Source organism: Macrobrachium rosenbergii, chromosome 22 (genome assembly GCF_040412425.1).
Source record: "Macrobrachium rosenbergii isolate ZJJX-2024 chromosome 22, ASM4041242v1, whole genome shotgun sequence".
Lineage (NCBI taxonomy): Eukaryota > Metazoa > Arthropoda > Malacostraca > Decapoda > Palaemonidae > Macrobrachium > Macrobrachium rosenbergii.
The window spans coordinates 9,388,427-9,395,529 of NC_089762.1; the positions used below are offsets into that span (position 1 = coordinate 9,388,427).

General features: G+C 48.6%; 1 long non-coding RNA gene across 1 annotated transcript; it reads left to right on the top strand.

The window, feature by feature from the left end:
- The first annotated feature begins 340 nt into the window (after positions 1 to 340).
- LOC136850369 (uncharacterized) lies at positions 341 to 1,008 on the top strand. Its single transcript, XR_010856604.1, has 2 exons — positions 341 to 641; positions 862 to 1,008. It is a non-coding gene; the product is annotated as an uncharacterized lncRNA (long non-coding RNA).
- The last annotated feature ends 6,095 nt before the right edge of the window (positions 1,009 to 7,103 follow it).

Consider the following 7,103-nt stretch of genomic DNA (forward strand, 5'->3'; position numbering starts at 1 on the left):
TATATATATATATATATATATATATATATATATTATTATGATTAGCAAGAATTCGCTAGCAAATTACCTCCCCCCCCCTCCTTTGTTGTTGTTGGTTGTTCATTTACTGCCAGCCGGCCGATCGATAGACCATCTGTCTATCGACTTAAAAACAAGGTTTAAAAGATTAAAGGCGCTCCCATTTTTGATAAAGATCTTTCCTTCGAGGCAAAAGTAATCTGGCTTGGGCGTTTCTCCTACAGGCCAAAACCTCCCCTGCGGGCAGCAGGTGCAATGAGTCAAAGCATCTGTGTTGGGCGCACCCCTGTCCCATAGGAGGGGATAAAAGGCAAAACCCAAGGTCTCAGGACACACACGCGGGCTGGAAGATATGGAGTGAACTTGTGAAGACGTCCTCAACACCTGGCCCCATCGATGCCCTTGCATCCTAACCACGTGGCCCTTCCCAAAGTATACTTCTCCTCGTGCCCTTCAACCGTATTCCTCGAGCCCACACGCCATTGCTTGGAGTTTCGAGGAGTCCCCATCGCCTTGCCCCTTTACGGAAGCCCTTGCATCTCACCACGTGGAAGAAACTCGTCCTCGGAAATCGCAAGTCATCCACGGACCGCCTTCTACGCGCCCTCGGAAAATCTGCTAAGGTAAAGTGCCCTGGAAGAGCCCCATTTCAGTCACGCTTTTGTCTCGTAATATTTTCTTAAAGAGAAAGCCAGAAATCTCCCTTGTCTAATGTCCGTGCGCCTCTTGCATCGGCAGTATTAATTCTTTATTACTCCTTTGGCACCCTCAGTGCAGCTTCGAATTCATTATTCTTTTGTCCATTTCATTACTGGCGTATAATGTGCATATCTCTCATTACAGAGGGATCCTATTTCGTGGAAGCTTCTCGGACCGTGTCTGGAATCAGTTTCATTCAATCCCGTAGGAATCTCCTTCAGGATAGTAATCTACTTGAGTTCCTCTTTCCCGTACTGATATCATTTATGTAAATACACTACTTTAAATTTGCCCACGTGTTTTACGTAATATTTCCCTCAGTAACAAGAGCCCTAAGCTCATATGAAATTCTCCTTTGTTTTCCTCTTTTTTTACGTTTTCCCGTACCCACGAAGTCAGAATCACAAGGCTAAATTAACTTAAATTGTTGCTACCTGTCTCACAGAGTATATTTCAAACTAAAACCACGGAAAAACGTAAAAATGGCGACCTGGCCATAGATCTCGTTTTGCAGTTGCAGTTCCCCTAGTGTTGCTTTATTGCATTTGCAACTTGCCAGATCAGCTATTAGCAAAGCTAAGCTGGGTACGAGACAATTACGAACCTTTTGTGTAAAACCAGCACACAGATCCAGAAAATTCCACGTAAGTAATGTGTTAATCTTAGCAAAACCTTTTACAATCGTGACTGTTCCTAGGAATTAGAAATAGGGACGCATGTAATCACTGAGAGAAAAGAACCGCCGTATTAGATTCGTTAATGCATGCCTTTCAGGATAGGTAGTTAGGCTAGTTAGGAAATAACCAGTGTTAAAATCCATCCTTTGCTTCGAGGAATAGTGCGAAAAGAAATTCTCTGTGATAACTTTTACTTCGCATTTCGAATTAGCGAACTGTTATTTAGGCGCGAATAAAATTCCCACGTGGGACACGACGAAGTCAGCTTGCATTGCTGAAAATTCTCTCAGTGTAGTTAGAATTCGAGTTAGGTGTTAGGAAAGCGAAATTTAAACTCCGCTTATAGGGAAAATTACTAGGCCGTTGTACTGTTATCCTCTCAGACGACTGGGAAATTCTCCGAATCCCAGACGGTATATAAATATACGGGTTCATTCACCCAGAATCTAAAAATACCTCCGGTGTTGGCCAAATGACCTGCACCCCCACCCCGCCCATGCCCGCGTGTGTAGCATTTTTTTTTTTCCCATTCATTTCTCTTTTTCTTTCCCGTTAGTAATTTCTAAGTCCTAAGGGACGAATCGTAATTCAAGTCCTAAGTGACTCCTAAAATTCTACGTCGTACGTGGCGAGAATTCCTCCAAATTCCACAAATTCCAAGTCCTACGTGACTCCTAAAATTCTACGTCGCACGTGGCGAGAATTTCTCCAAATTCCAGTCCTCAGAGACTCCTAAAATTCTACGTCGCACGTGGCGAGAATTTCTCCAAATTCCAGTCCTTAGAGACTCCTAAAATTCTACGTCGCACGTGGCGAGAATTTCTCCAAATTCCAGTCCTCAGAGACTCCTAAAATTCTACGTCGCACGTGGCGAGAATTTCTCCAAATTCCAGTCCTTAGAGACTCCTAAAATTCTACGTCGCACGTGGCGAGAATTCCTCCAAATTCCAGTCCTCAGAGACTCCTAAAATTCTACGTCGCACGTGGCGAGAATTCATCCAAACTCCAGTCCTCAGGGACTCAAAATTCTACAACGTGGCGAGAATTTCTCCAAATTCCAGTCCTCAGAGACTCATACAAAAAATTCTAGTGGCGAGAATTTCTCATTCCCTCTTGCGGAACCCAAAATTAAGTCCTTTTGAGACATTATATAGTGTAGTTCACACACATCTAAGCCCTTACGGGACTGATCATTCTAGTTCGTTAGAACAACTCCTTAACTTCACGCTACAGCCGCCAAGTCCGAGCGTGACAAAATCCAACTACGCCTTCTTCCGAGACGCATATTAGACTTGTTCGCCAAGAACAACCCCGTCTTTCCAAGACACATCCAATTTTAACAAAAGTCTTTTCAGACATATCATACCCATTATTTCAAGATGGCTAATACCAGAGCCCAACAAAACGAGGATTTCAAATTCTACATGTCCGCTGGGAAGGACATGGGACTATCGGGCAAGATCTGAGAGCATGGGTTCAAGAGCGAGTGGACGATGCCAAGGCGGAGAGAGAGCAGAGAACGTGAGAGAGAGAGAGAACGAGCTGCCCAAGAGCAACGAGAGGCAAAAGAACGTGCAGAGAGGGAGAGAGAAACGTGAGGAGAGAGAGAGGGCAAGAATTGCCCAAGAGCAGGAGAAGGATAAAGAACGTGCAGAGAGAGAGAGGGAACGAATTGCCCAAGAACAACGAGAGAGGAGGGAAGAATTGCCCAAGAACAACGAGAGGAGAGAGAAGAATCGCTCAAGAACAACGAGGAGAGAGAACGTGAGGAAAGAGAGAGAGACAGAATTGCCCAAGAGCAGGAGAGAGAGAGAGAACGCGCCCATGAGCTCCAGGTGCTAGAACGACAGCACGCCACCCCCGCCCCTGCCGCGGGAATGAGTGCCTCAGCCAAGCTCACTTGCTCATGCCAAAATGGACGGAGTCCGAGCCTGAAGTATGGCTTGAAAGGGCCGAACGAGTCCTGGAGTGCTGCGATCTCTCCCCGCGGAACTCTCCCTTGTTCTCACTAAATTCCTGGGCGGAAAGGCCCTCGTTGCCTACCACGCCCTTCCCGCCGACGATCGGGGAAACTGGGAAGCCGTGACGCCAAGCAGTTACGAAGGCGTACGAGATTACCCCAGCGGTGGAGGAGACGTTGGAGAGAGCAGCCCAGAGAAGCAGGCCAGACTTGGTCCGATTGGGCGTACCATTCGAGCGGGCGTTGACAAAATGGCTCGATTCCGAAGGAGCCACTAACACCGCCGAGGTACTCGAGCGGTTTAAATTGAGCATTTCCCGCGCTCGCCCCTCCTGCCCTCGCCACTCATATAGTGGAAAAAGCCCCACCAACACTCACCGAGTGTTGCCGAATAGCAGACATGTGGGAAACTCACCACCCTCAAGAAGGATCCATGGGGCGGAAAATAAATCCCCGTCCCTCCTCGGAGGTTCAAATTCCCAAAAATGGGAACTGGGCAAGCCCCTAACTTGCCATTATTGCAAGAAAACGGGGCATTCCTCCAACAGTGCCGGAACAAGAAACCGGCTCCTCTCCCCGGAAAACCGACAAATAACTCGCCTGCGCCCTCCACAGGGGCAGCGCGAAAGACTTTAGCCAGACCTTTTGCACGGCGTGCAAGGTCTATGGCCATTCTCCCGCATGGGCAAAATGCCCACGCAATAATAAATCAAATACTCCCACCGTCGCCTTGGCCGTCACAGATCCCAAGTCATTAGGCCCTCCGCCGAAGGGCCTGTATACGTGGCCCCTCCACGAGGTAGCGAGCCCGCGCGCGAGTCACTGCTTTCGAGGACTCGGCGCACAAATCTCCCTCATCCGGAGGGACAGAGTTCCCTACGGAGCTATCGTCAATAGACGAAAACTCGTCACGATCGAGGGAATAAATCAATTTAAGATGATACTCCCTACGGTCCAATTGAGAGTCTCAAGACCTCACCAATCCAAAATGTGCAATCTTGCAGTAGCAAGCCATCTCCCGGAGGCTATGACGTCATCCTGGGACAGGACTTCCAGTCCCCACCGAAATCACGACAATCTAGGGGTCCACATTCCCGAATCATTCCGCGGGCGCGAGTAATCCTCCCCGCTTCTCCTCAGCCAAGACTGGCGCCCCCTGGGTACCAGAAGGACGTGCAGTCCCCACCAGTGCCACCTGAGTACGATGTACAGTGGCCCCCTCGATCGGTTCCCGATCCGATTCCAGTGCCCGGCCCTGCCTCAGTGCCAGTGCCAGGGCCCCAATCAAATCTCCCTTCAGGAGATGCCAAATTCCTGCCGGTGCCACTTGCATGCCCCGAGCAGGGCCAAGCTTTGTATATCCGTCCTGACCGACGAGCCCAAGAAACCTCTGATAGCGCCTGACTCTGCCCTAGTGCCAGCGCCAGAGCGCTACGCCGATCTCCATTCACGGGATCCAACTCAGGACCCCCTCTCTTCCCCCGGCCTGGCACCGCTACCAGCGTCGGTCAGAGAGACGGTTCCTCCCGACCACCGCGGAAGCTCACCTGCAGGTGCGGCCTCGCAACCCGTGCCTGAGCTGGTCATCGATACCTGCGAGCCGCTCACGCCACCCCCGACCGCCTCCTCTCTGCCTCAGCCCGTCGCCGACGCAATTGCAAGTCAGGATTCTGCCATATCTCACTTGGCCGATGAACTACAAGAGCCGCGACGGATCATGGTAGAACCCGCACGGAACACTCCTGGCGCAGCTGTCGCATCAGCAGGCCCAGGTGGTACTCCGTGCCGCCCTCCGGTCGCGGGCCCTCCGCTTCCCGGCCGAGGACGACTGTCCCATTAAGAAAGGCTCGAGGCGAAATTACCACGGGCGTGGGAATTTCCAGGTAGTTTACAAAGAGCTCTAGAGCTCCCATGGCACCTGTGCCACCATTTCATCTTTCGAAGGTCTTGGCACCCCTAATCCAGAAGGGAATGTCAGGCCCTCCTCTATCTTCTTCCGTTCCTCAGGAACTGCTATCTCTTACCATCCTCTACTAATCTTCCCTTAAATTATCCCCACAAGAGGCAATTAAATACGGGATACCATTCCCACACAATGTATAAATCATTAAGAATAACAGAGTGAGAAGTGGCACGCCCTTGCGCCCATACCTTGGCACCGGGCGTGCGTGTCAGCCCCTCTTGAAGGAGTCGCGCCCTTCGGGTGCACTTTCTCGCCCTGGGACTGAAGTGATAGTCCGGGCCGTAATTTATAGGCGAAGGACGATAAATTCCCGCCTAACACAATAAAACCCTCACTCTTTTTCCCTTAGCTCTTCTGCCAATATCATTTACTTTCTTTTAGTCATTTATTTATCTTTAATTCTAATGAATCGCGAGTCATAAACCCTTGCCCTTGTGATTTAAATGCCCCTTTTTGTAAGCTCTGAGGGACGTGTCCCGCCTTTCATATGCGGTCAAGTTTTCATTCGTAACGTCTTGGTAATTTTCCTTTTGTTATTATTATCCCTTTTCCCCCTTCCATTCCTTCCAAGATCGCTGTTTGTCCTACCCCACATCTTTTGTCTGCTCGCCCCGTCATAACATTGAGTAGGCAGTAGACGCATAAAATTAGCGTAGTTTAAGGTTAGCGAATTAAAACCTCGCGAATACTCTCGCCCGCACACGACTGTCAAATTCCCGGTGTGGGTCATCCTCAGCTCGCGTTGAACGATAGCTGAGCCAAGTACGTTAAAACGAAGATAAATTATCAATGCGAATATGTATAGTCATTACAGTATCGTGTAAAAGGGGATGTCATTTACAAAAATAAACGCTGTTTTTCATTTACACAGCCTCTTCAAGGCAGATTGTACTAACCGCATGCATTTTATCTAAAATTAAGTAACCGTGTATTTTAATTCTTGAACAATAACCATTTCTTTTCATTTGTTGGCCATAGCCTCATATACGTGGTCCTATAATCTTAATTAATTCACAATTGTTCGAGTCACTTTATAAAGTTACAGTGGGTAACCAAATCTAAAGTAATTATTCTTTTGCAAGTGTTTAAATCACTTTGCGTCCTGTTAACGAAAATTGTCCCAATGTGTTATTAAAAGTAATGTCTCAGCTTCATAAAACCCTTAGAGTAAAGTTCATTGCAAGGCAGAATGTAGAGTAACGTAAAGCATTTGCCGCTCATTCTGAATATCGATGTACACACCCGAAGGAGGTATGTACATCATCTTGTATGGGGAGGTATTATGATTAGCAAGAATTCGCTAGCAAATTACCTCCCCCTCCTTTGTTGTTGTTGGTTGTTCATTTACTGCCAGCCGGCCGATCGATAGACCATCTGTCTATCGACTTAAAAACAAGGGTTTAAAAGATTAAAGGCGCTCCCATTTTTGATAAAGATCTTTCCTTCGAGGCAAAAGTAATCTGGCTTGGGCGTTTCTCCTACAGGCCAAAACCTCCCTGCGCAGCAGGTGCAATGAGTCAAAGCATCTGTGTTGGGCGCACCCCCCCTGTCCCATAGGAGGGGATAAAAGGCAAAAGCCCAAGGTCTCAGGACACACACGCGGGCTGGAAGATATGGAGTGAACTTGTGAAGACGTCCTCAACACCTGGCCCCATCGATGCCCTTTGCATCCCAACCACGTGGCCCTTCCCAAAAGTATACTTCTCCTCGTGCCCTTCAACCGTATTCCTCGAGCCCACACGCCATTGCTTGGAGTTTCGAGGAGTCCCCATCGCCTTGCCGCTTT